We start from the raw sequence: 13,223 nt of genomic DNA, 5'->3' as shown, positions 1-13,223 counted from the left end.
CTTTCAACTATCAAAGACTACTCTGTTTTTTAAAAACAAAAGCCATTGTCCACAAACTAATATTGCTTAGCAATTGGCTTTAGCTCTAGAGCATCTTAGATCATATGAAAATGGAATTAGTGTTGAAAGATTGAAAAAGGTCTAAGATATTGGCAATGGCACAATGTGCGTATATACAAATTGGGTGATTCATGTCATTCTTTCACTCAAACAATAATATTTTAGGTAGTTAGATATTGCCTAAATTCTTCAAATTAGCTAGTCTTTTAGTCTCTTAAGATTCAAGGGTTACATTGAACTTATCAATAGGACACAATCCCTCCTAAGCTAGTACCCTAAAAATAATGAAGATACATTTTTTAATAGAAAAAGAAGTACTTTATTGATACTTAAGTTATTTGTGATCTTAACCGTCGCATCATTGGGCTTATTATTGACTGACTTGGATTATTGTTGTACAATAACATGGCTATATGGTGAAAGATCAAAATATGGGATTCAATTGTAAAAGAACCTAGTAGAAAGATGTAGTAGCAAAATATAGATAAATAATAGGAAGTTAGTAAAGCTTTTTAGTATTAATATTGCTATTTTATAAAAGAAAATTATTTACTTTATAAGGCCATTAATAAAAAAATAAAGTTGATTAAGAAAATAAATCATGTAGGCATCTTTAGGAGAGAATTAAGAATAGATTTTAACAAAACTTATTTCAAAATGTCAAGAATTGATACCCAAAGAAGACCAATTGTAAATCAAGATCAAAATCAGATCCTAAGGCATAAAACTATGCACCTACAGTAATTCTAGGGTTCTTTGGTTGATTGGAGAGCCGAGTTTGAGAGCAAACTTGTGAGAGATTTTTTTTGGAAGTTGGTTTCATGTGATTTGAAGGATTAGTGAAGGTTTTTGCAATCTTACAAAATCTGATAGTTTGATTGAAGCAAAAATTAGTGAAAGCAATTTGGACTTATAAATCTATACACCATCCAATTTTTGAAGAAATTAAACAATTCAATAAGAAAAAATTGTGTTGAAAGATCAATATTTAAGTTGGAAAAGGAACGTAGTTGACATTTGAGATATTTAGGAGCTTTTTCTTTCAATTGGTGTTTTCAATTTTTCTCAAATTTTGTATGCTTATTAATTACTTGTGAATTGAAATGTGGATAGAATTTTAATTAGGATCAATGATTTGGTTAATATTTATTGAGATTAAAAAAAAACTATAAGAATTGATTAATATTTATTTAAGATTTGTTTGGATTTATTTAGAGTTTGTTTAAGAATTGATTTGGATTTAAAATTTGAATAGAATTTGATTAGATTTGATTTAGGATTTAATTAATATTCTTTAAAATTTTATTAGGATTTTGATTAAGATTCAATTAGAATTTGATTAAAATTTTATTAGAATTCGTTTAGGATTTCTTAGAATTTCATTAGGATCTATTTAAGGCTATATTAAGATTTGATTATGATTTATTTGAGATTTATTTAAGACCTATTTAGAATTATTATTTTGAGTATTTTAAAATAATTTTTTGTTATTTTTTTAGGATTTTTATTTTAGTTTTTTTGAAGAATTTCTTTATTATTTTTTTAAAGATTAATTTATGATTTTAAATATATTTTTGATAATTTATTTTAAACTTCTTTTGAATTAGTTAAAAGTTGATTAAGTTTGTTAAAGTTTAAGTAGAATTTATTCAAGATTTTATTAGATTTGTTAGGGTCTTGATGTTGTATTTTTCTAATTATTTTCCATAAGTAGGTACTTGATATATTTTCAAATTAGAATTCATGTCATATAACATAAGTGGTGAATCCAATATGAAAGCTTGAGGTGGGAGGTCTTGGAGTTTGTTTATTTTTATTTTTATTTAATCAAAAAAGAGAGCATGAGATTTGAAATAACTATGGAAGGAGTTTCAATTGGAGCTTCAAGTGGGGTTGCAAGTGGAGGTTCAAGTAGAGCTTGTAGCAGAGTTTCAATCATAAGACAAAATATGTACATAAATTTAATTATTGCAAGTATGTTTCAAGCTTTTATATTATCTATGCAAAAATAATAAAGCAATGATTGCAATGAAGCTTTGATAACCAAAATATTCCAAGTAAATGTGAACAAAGTTTACCAATTTAATGGAAGAGATATTTTAAAGTATTTATGATATTATTTGTGAAAAATTAAATTAAGTTGGATTTTTGAGAAGAAGATGATTAAACTTTTTGAGCTTGCTATGATATTAGAGATAAAGGAATATGTTACATCAATTATGAAGCATTATGGAAGTTCATGGGAGACATTTTTACATGTATTAAAAGACAAATATTTCTTAGAAAATATTGATTATATTACTAAAAAATTATTTCTTTAAGAAGATGAAGGATTGACAACAAAGTAGAGAAATATTGAAGATGATATAGGTTTGCTTACAAAACAAGAAAGAAAGAAGGATAAGATTAATATTTTGAGAGTAGTACAAGCACTCAAAATTCAAGCACATACTATATGATTGACAATACCTATTATCTAACCTCAAACATTTATATCAAAAAAATAAGATATGGGAGTTGAAGAGATTATATGTGAAATGCAAGATCCTCAAATCAAACTTACAAGGCTTAAAAAGAAGACTTCTGCAAAAAACTTAAAGACTATTTCTAAATAAAAGTACGTACAAAGATACATTTAGTGTAATGATGCTTTTCATACTAGAAAGAATTGTAATTAATTCAATGACATGGTTCAATAAGTCATTGTTTTTTGGAAAGATAGAAAAGTGACATTAAAGGATATATAAGACCTTCGTCAAACCAACTTTGATAAAGGAAGTATGAAAACATTGATTCAAGATTATTTGATAGTAGATGGAGTTGTAACATAAGAAAGTACAAGTAATGGTGCTATGATAGCTGATGATTTTGATGGAAATATAGAGAAAATTAGATTTTGGACTTTTGCCATTTCTACAATACAAAAAATGAAGATGCCTTAAGAAGCATTATTAAAAATTGCTTCTATAATATGTGGAGCAATAAGTTGGAAATATCTTATATAAGTTCTTTTAATTCATGCATATATTGCTAGAAACCAATGTAAAGCCTTGATCGAAGAAAAGGAAAGAATTTTTTTTGATGATACAAGAGAAGAAAATTCTTCTAAGAAACAAACTTAAGGTGTCAAAGCTCGTAAGTTGACTTCACAAGAGTTGTCTACAAAATATACTTCAATAATATTAGAAGAAAATACAAAAGAGAAAAAAGATAAAGATAAATCAATAGCTTATAAACTACTCTTTAATATTGAAGCAGCAATAGATTTGAAAGAAATGCTAGAAGAACATGTACTAAATGCTAAGGTAGAATTTACATTGAAAGAAATTTTAAAGATTGCAAAGAAAGAATTTTATGTTTTTATTATTGAAAATATTAAATAGAAAAGGTAATTAAAAGATGAATCTAGAATAAATCATACTATTAATGCGAGGATATATAGGAATAAAGAAGAGGTTGATAATTGTTACAAACAATCAATAAGTAAAAAAAATGGTTATAATCAATAAGTTCATTTTGAAGATTGTAATAATAAAGATATAGGAGCTTTAAGCCATTATACTTGAAAACATTAGATAAGGGCTACAAAAGTATTAGTGAAGGTGGAAGATATAAATAAATTGATTGTTGTTTTAGTTGACCATAGTTTTAAAATCAATCTTATGTTTAAAGATCTTTTCAAGAAGCAGATGTAATTAATTGATATAGAACATAAATGGACAATATAAGTAGCCAATAATATATGATGTGAATTATATGGAACTTTCTCAAATATTAAAATTTGGATTGTAGATGTTGTAAGAGAGCAATTTTTTTTTGTTCAAGGTACAACATTCTATTCAATGATTTTAAGACAACCATATATTATCGCAATATGAATGAAAACAAAAGTATTTGATGATGATTCAACTTATTCATAGATACATAATAAAAATACAAGAAAAGCAATACAATTTTTAATTGTGCCTCCTAATTATGAACAAAATTAAGATATGTTGAAGGAAAAGCTATTACCAAGAGTCATTGAAGAATTTAAGGATAATTGAGAAGTACCACTATAAAACAAGATTATAGTGGTATGAAAAGAGAGATACTTTCATAAGATGTATGTGTCTTTGATATAAGCTTTATTGACATTTTTGAAAATGGAAGTATTATGTACAAGAAATGTGAGGATTTAAAAAGAAGAGAAAATAAAAGAATATGCAAGTTAGGAATATAAAAAGAAAATGAGCGGATTTTTGGTGTTTATGAAAAAAATAGATTGGAAGATTTTTTAAAATTAATTAAATTTATTGGATTAAAAAATAATAATAAAGTTGTAAAAATTCACTAAAGAGAAGTTTACTTTATCTTTGAATCTTTTCAAGTACTAGAAGTTATTATAGAGAAAAATATTAAATATTAAATAAAAAGGTAAAATCTATTACCAAACCTTTACTAAAAGATTTTATAGAAAAAATAAAAAAAATATCAAAAAAAGAGAGTTTAAGAGATCTAAAGAATATTGGACATCAATTTATAAAAGAGACTTTTGAAAGATTAAAGATTTAATGTGATGGTTCTTTGTTACTAAAAATAATTGAATATTTTTAAACAATGCTTGAAAAATAATATAAATCATTTGTCTTTGGACCTTATGAGATAGAATGTGTGGATCCTGATATTGTTGCTTCTATAATTAACTTTACAATATCACATGTACCTTGGAACTTAAGGCCAATTCTTATGCCAAAAACACACTTGCCTAAATCAATAGAATTATTGAAAGAAAAGATGAAAATGAAGATTTTAGAGCATTTTTTTTACTTCATATTCTAATTTTTGGCTTATGATGCATAAGAAAAATAGATTATTAAGTTTTGTTTAAGATATGTAGGTAGTCAATGTAGTAATTATTAGGAATGTAACTATAAGATCTTTAATAGATAAATTTGTTGAAATATTTATAGATAGATCAATTTATTAAATAAATGATTTATATTTAAGCTATGTTCAATTTCAACTTGCATATAAAAGTAGAAATTTAACAACAATGAAATTCTATTTAGACTACTTAAGATATATATCCTTTTAGAAAGTGCTATTAACTTAGTTATATATATGATTAATAGAATAAATAAAGTATTGAAAGACTTAATTCTTAAAAATATTATATCTTTTTTAGAATGATATTTCTATCTAAAAATATAAATAAAGAGAAAAAATGAGACTTTAGATGAAAGGAGGTGCCATAAGTATATTGTTAATTATATACAAGATTGTAAAAATATTTTAACTCAACTTGAAGAAATTTATCTTATACTTTTGAAAATAAAATCTATATTTGAAATACAAGAAGTTATCATTATTGGGCAATTGTATAGATTTTATAGAAGAAAACCGGATTTAAGCAAAGTTGATGCAATTGGAAGGATAAAAAATATATATAACTCTTTAACAAAAGTACGCAAGTTTTTAGATGCTTGTGTATTTTATTATATATGGATTCTTCATTATACTCATACATCAAATCTATTGTATGAATTATTACATAAGAATTGTTGATTTAAATGATAAAAAAAATATACTAAAGTAATGCAAAGACTAAAGGTGTTATTGTTGATACCTCCAATTTTAAGAAGAATTAATTATAAGTATATTAGATAAGTAATTCTTACTATAGATAGTAGTTCTATTGCTATTAGATGGATTGTGGTCAATATGATTTGAGTAGAAATAGATTTGTAATTCAATATGGTATTAAAGATTTAAGTACTTGTCAATGTGTATATTCACAAGTAAAAGAGAACTATGAAGAATTGTTTCGGCTATGAAAGCTAAAAAGATTATTTGATTAGTACAATAGTAGTAATTGAAAAAAATTTCTTGCAATTACTTAGAATGATTACTAATTCTTGAATATCAAACATTGTAATAATAAGATGGATTGTTTATATTGAATTCTTAAATTTAAATTCAAGCATGTAGTTTAAAAAAATAATTTAGTGGCAGATATGTTATCTTGAGCAAGATATGAAAGAAAGAATGAAATGGTTGAAGATATTAATTATTTTGAAACAAAATTCTATTTAATATCAAATCTCAACAAAGAAGACAAGTTATTTTTTGAAGAGCTTTATGAAAGAGAATTATTGGATATTGGTCATTTTTTGAATATTTTGATTAATATATATTTATATTTATATATATATATATATATATATATATATATATATTTGCTTCTAGAAGGATTTTTATAGAAGAGATGAAAAAAAAGAATCAAGATGCCACAATGTTTGATAGGAAATAAACAAAAAAAAAAAAAAAATACTAAATAAGAAGACTTCTTTCGTACCTCCATATATATTCTTAACTAAGAACTTCATGGCAATGTCCTATATAACCTTTAAAATATGTTGACTTTGCAACATACATATTTTAACTTGTAAGGTAAGTTTTTTATATGTACACCACATAGTCAACTTATTTTATAAGCTACCAACATGTGTTTAACTTATTAACTAAGTTTCTAACTATCAATCAACTAAAAACATATGTATAGTCAAAACAATATTTATAAAGCTTCTAAGAAGCATCTTTAAAAAATATCATGAAATAACTTTATTTTTACTTACTTCTATTTAATCAATTAGATAATATTAGAATAAATCTATATGTCTATGATATAGCCTTTCCTAGGGACAAATTCGTTGAGGAGTAGTCATCACATGTTGAAGAAATCTAAGATGCAACAAATTAAATTTACTACATATGATCTTTGTTCTCTTTGAAGATAATTGATAGGTCTTCTTAGCTATCAATAGGTCCTATAGCACGGCAAGAAGATCACCCAATTATTTGATCAATATTGATGTCTTTGTAACTTCTTTCAAATAAAACATATGAAGACTCATTTCTACTTTTGATAAAATCATCAAATATTGAGAGTCTCTTCAAAGGTTGTGATATCAAATATATTATATCTTACTATCTATTTAAGGATGTCATTCTTGAAGATCTTCATCTCAATTATGTTATCTTGAAGATTATGACAATCGTAATATCTCATCTGATAAGTCAGTAAGTGATATCTCTTGAGCTCAATCTATTAGTTGTTGATTTTTCATCTCTTTAATGTCACAAATACACAGAAGTTACAAACAAGAGTAGAAGATAGAATGCTATCTTTCTTAGATCTTTTTTCTTTTATAGCAAAGATTGTTATTCTTCATATTGATTTTGATACATGTCATCAATGAAAAGCCTCAATTTTTTTTGTTGCATTTGAAAGATTCTTTACTAGCCTCCTTGTATGTTTACTTATATCCTTGCCAATGAACAAGATATTTTAATCTATTTTGACGTTGCCTTGAATTTAAGAATTCTTCTACTTCAAACTCTTGATTATTATCTACTTCTATAGGAGGAGGTGGCATTTATCTTCTTTTCAAGATATTCATTGTTTTATATAATTGTAGAAGAAAGATACAAAAGACAAGATAGATCTTCATAGACTTCAATAGATATAATAAAAAAGTAATAAGATTGTTTTACTCACTAATAAGAAAAGATCCAAGCCTATCATAGTTCAACTTGTCTTAATTGCGAGTAGGCTTGATATTACAACAAAATAGCAATACCTTGTTATCTATGTTGAATTACGATTGTTCTTTGTGATATGCATCTGCATTGATCTTTTATTATTCTTGAGCTTCCTTTAATTGCACCTTTATTGTTGCATGTAGGTCTAATAAAAAATTTGCCAAATATTTTGTTGTAAGATTATCAACTTTTGAAAAGTCAAAAATATCAAGTTGTAGGTAATAATCATAATTGGCAAAAAAAATGTTTATTGAATAGAAAAATGTATCGAATGATTATACACAATCTCTACTAATAACAAAAGAGTTGTCTAATCATCTTGATGATAATTAATGGTACACCTGAAATACTACTATAGAATTTAATTTATCCATTCTATTTATCTATTGGTTTGATGATGAAAAGTCAAAAAGAGTATTATATTCACTTTTAAAATCTTGTAAAGAATTCTTCAAAAACTTGATATAAATTGAGTCTCCCTATCCAATATAATATCCTTAAGTGATTCATGATAGTGAAAAATGATGTCAAAAAAAAGCTAAGCCATTTCTTCGTTTGTGATAGATTTTGTACATAATATAAAATGTGCCATCTTCGTAAAATGATCTACTATTACAAATATAGAATCATACAAATTTGAGATTAGAAAGTCCATGATAAAATCCATAGAAACTGAAGATCATGATTGTTCCGAAACAAGTAATAGTTGAAGAAGTCTATAAGGTCAATGAGAAGGAGTTTTGAAACTTGAATAAATATCACATGATTGTACAAAGCCTTTGCCTACTTTTCACATTTGGGGCCACCAAAAATTTCTTGATGTTAACTTCAAAGTCTTGTTGTATCTAAAATGTTTGGTTATTAGAAACTCATGGTAAGCTTAAAAAATATGTAATTATATTTTGCCTTCTAGAATGTATAATCATCCCTCAAAGTAGAGTAGATTATTCTTGAATTCAAACTTGAAAGTATCATGAGACTTAGAAGAAATATTCTTGATATCATGAATAAAAAGATCAAAAGACATATTTGATTGAATTTGCTTGACAAAGATTGAATCAATAATCAATATTGATTTTATTGCTCAAAGATAAAAATGCTAAATTTTTTAAAAAATCATTCTTTGTTGATCAAAAGTTGTGTCTCTTTCTTTTGGTGCAAGATAAGAATATCTAAAAAAGGCATGTGATAAACCTTATTTTTGTATTTTTAAATCTATCAATGATTTTGAAATCAAATCTTAATAAAAACATACTCTAACGGGCTTGGCAACAATTCAAAATACATGCCAATATGAAGTATTTAAGTTTCTTGTGATCCATACAAACAATAACTAGATTAGAAGTACCTTCTAAATAATGATATCATTCTTAAAATGAATCCACAATCGCAAAAAGCTTTTTGTTGTGGATCTTGTAGTTGATCTTAGCTGCTGAAAATTTCTTGGAATAGAAAGCTATCAGATAAAGCTTATCATCTACTCTTATTTGTGATAAAACAACACCCATAGCAAATTTTGATGCATTTTTTTCCATAAAAAATTCCTTCAAAAAATTAACATGATATAAGATTGGTACAAAAACAAATGATGTCTTCATGGCTTAAAAAGATATTTTAATATCCTTGATCCACTCAAGTTTGAATTTACATCTAAAATATATAAGAAGAATCACAACTTGAAAAAAATTCTTAATGAAGATTCAATAATAATTGATAAATCTCAAAAAATATTATATATCTCTAACTATTTTTGGAACATTTTAATCTATGACAGTTTAGTCTTTCTTAGGATCCATCTTTAATCCTTCATTGGAAATGATATATCCTAAGAAATCAACTTCATTAGTATAGAATATACACTTCTCTATCTTCATTTATAATCCTGCCTCTCTAAATTTTTATAACACATAAAAAACATGAAGTTTATCTTCTTCTATGTTTTTAGAGTAGATTAGAATGTCATTTAAGTAATACACAATAAAATCATCAAGAAACTCACAAAACACATTATTCATGAGATTTTGAAAAATAGATAGTACATTTGTAAGTCTGAAAGGCATGACATTATATTCAAAATATCCATATCTAGATTGAAAAGTGGACCTCTATTTATCTTTTTTTTTTTTTTTTTTTTTTTTTTTTTTTTTTTTTTTTTTTTTTTATGTGGGCTAGGTTGTATGCTCTTCATAAATCTATTTTTGTGTAGATCTTTATTTGATTGAGTTAGTCAAAAAGTAGTGAAATCAAAGATAGAAGAGATCTATTCTTGATGGTGATCTTATTAAGTCCTCAATAGTCTACTTATATTCCTAGAGATCCATCTTTTTTCTTTACAAATAAGATATAAGTTCATATTAGAGATTTTAAATGGTGTATGAAGTTCTTCACCAAGTTCTTGTTAATATATTCTTTTAATGCAGCCAACTCATTTTATAATAAGCTATAAATTGGTCCAAATGGTGGTTGAGCTCCTTCTTATTAATCAATTATACAATCACAAGATCAATGCTTTGAGAGAATATTTGCATTCTTCTTTTAAAAAACATCCTATAAATCTTAATACTAACTAAAAATATCACTTAATGTCTTTCTATCATTAAAAATGGATGTAGCATGTATAACAAAAGATGGCCCTTTTTTTGTTGCATGCATGAAAGTTCTTGCATCTATCAGTAGGATATATTAGACTTATCTATTTCTATTTTACTATTGAGATTTTGGATTAAATTACAAAAAACATTAAGGTTACAATGTTGTATTACGTGAAGTCTTGCTTAAAAATGCATCAAACACTTGGTTGTAGAAGATAAAAGAGAAATTGCAATAACAAGATCCTAATAACTCTAATAGAATCCTAAATAAACTCCAATTAAATCTTAATAATGTTAATTAACCTTTAATCAAATTCAAAAGAAATCTTAAAGAAATTATAAAAGAAATATGAAGAAATCTTTAAAAAATTGTAAAATAATTTCAAAGAAATTCTAAAGACATCATTAAAATAAATAGATCTTAAGAAAAATCCAAATAAAATCTACAAGAAATCTACAAGAAATCTACAAGAAATAATAAATAAATCTTAAATAAATCTTAAATAAATACCAATCAAATCTTACTTTAGTTCTTATTGAAATTCTAATAGATCTTAATGAAATCCTAGGTCAAATTTTAACTAAATTCTAAACCAATCCTTAGAAAAATCATAAATTTTAAACAAACCTTAAACCAAATCTTAAACAAATTAACCTAATCTTAGGGCAATTTAGAACCTCAATATCTAGTGATTATACCATTGATCTTGCTTAAGATTTTATACATCTCTTAAAAACTAAGTTGACAACAAGCACACAAAATTTGAAGAAGATTGAATTTATCAAATAGAAGATCAATCCTAAATTGTGCTTGGATGTTGGCCGACCTCCTACTCCAATCTGGATGTTGAACTTCCAGCACCAATATCTCCTTCTTGAACCATTGAATTACTCCCAAAATTTACCTAAATTATTGGAAATCATGTCTAATCTCCATATAAAAATATTTCTTTTCAATCCAATTGATAGATTGCTAAAGATCTTTAAAATACTTGCTCACCTTCAAACTTTAATTTTTGAGATCACAACACACATAAACCTTCATACACTTCAATCTAATCATTTGGTTGACTTCAAAATTTGCATACACATTTACAACTAGTACATCAATATTCTACTCAAAATTTATCCATACACATACCATAGAACTTAGGAGATCCTCAATTTTGTAAACATAACTTTATTTCAATATCTAATCCAACTAAGAATATCTCTAATTTTAAAAATTCTCCAAGAACTGAATATTTACTCGATTGACATAAAATCAATGCTCAAAAATCTCTTTGCTTGTCTACTCTCAAATTCTACTCTTCAATCTACCAAAAAATCCTAGAATTGCTACAAGGACATGGTTTTCTACCTCGGGATCTGATTTTGACCTAGATTGACAATCCATCCTCTCTAAGTATCAATATTTAGTAATTTGAGATAATTTTTACTTGAACCTATTGATAATTCTCTTCTAAATATGTTTATATCAATTATTTTATTTATTTACTTTAATTTGAGACATTTATGTCTTTACAAAGCATATAGAAGTCTCTTCTCTAAAAAAATAGTATTAAGACTAAACCTTTTATTATCTTCCTATCATTTATTCTTGTTTTTCTATTACATCTTTCTAGTAGGCTCTTCTATAACAACATCCATGTCTTCATTTTTCACCATATAATAGTATTACTACAGAACAATGAGAAATCCAATCTATCTAAAGGTTACATTTTTCTAACGACAATAATTCTAAAATAATTAGATTGGAGGAAATTCTTATCACATTAAATATTATTATAATATTATAATCTTTAATTGCTACATCTAAAGAAATAGTTATATGAATAGCATCTTTAAAAGACAACAAACGATCATCTATGACTTCAACATATATGGATTTAATTATTTTGACTTAAGGTATTTCTTGTTTCTTGACAAAGTCTTTGTCTATAAAACATGCTTAGGCTTCTAAATCTAATAATACAAAGAATTTGTGATTTTTAGGTCCTAAACACACATCTATTATAAAACAAGGTAAAAGATCTAAAAAGAGAATATAATCTTTACTAAGTGTTGCACATGATTCTAATTGCACAGTGACTATTGTAGTTGGAGAAATTCATTTTTCAAAACATTATCTTCTTTGGTAATCATGCTCCTCATTTTGTGATTGTGTTATTTCTTTAGACAATGTTGAGCATTGTGCTTGGCTTCTCCATAATATAAGCACAAATTGTCTTGACAACATCAAGTCTTTTCTTACTCAATGACGGATTTAAAACATATTGTATCAATATGTATTGATTTTGGCCTTAATAAATAAGTTTCTAAAAACTTGGAAGCTACCATCATTACTTGGCTTGTTCTTCTTTAGCCAAGTCTTTATTCTTGACACCTTTCAAATAATAAATTGTTGCATATAATGGCTTGAGCAATAAATTGTTTCAAAAATTTTATTTTTGATATTATCAATAAAAAAATTTTGACGTTATCCTTCAATCCATATCAAAATTGATTGATGAAGACTTTATTATTCCAATCTACATTGCAAGCAAGGTTTTAGAATTTAGCAACATATATGATGGCTAATTGTGATCCTTGTTGTAAAGATAATAGCTTGGTCTTTGCTACTCTTTCTTGATCACTTTCTCCAAATATGGCCATAAATACTTTTATGAATGAATTCAAATCATGAAGGAGTCGTGAATATTTTTCCATCAAAGGTACAAACTAAGAGAGAATACTTCTAGATAGAAATGTGCATATGAATCCAACTTGAGTAAATCCATCATGGTATTGGAAGAGATGCAACCTTAGATAGAGCTTGATTTGTTTCAAAACTCCTCAAAATTTTGATCTTGTTTCATCAAATTTTTAGAATACACTAATCTTTGTTCCTATTGTACTTATAAGATCAAAACTTCTTAGATTTAATTGTGAAGTCAATTTACTTACTTCCTTTAATTGCACAATTTCTTGATGCAGACTCTGACTTCT

Source organism: Physcomitrium patens, chromosome 1, assembly GCF_059467195.1.
Source record: "Physcomitrium patens ecotype Gransden chromosome 1, ASM5946719v1, whole genome shotgun sequence".
NCBI classification, from domain to species: domain Eukaryota; kingdom Viridiplantae; phylum Streptophyta; class Bryopsida; order Funariales; family Funariaceae; genus Physcomitrium; species Physcomitrium patens.
The sequence above is the reverse complement of the archived record's forward strand: the minus strand, read 5'-3'. Positions refer to the sequence as shown.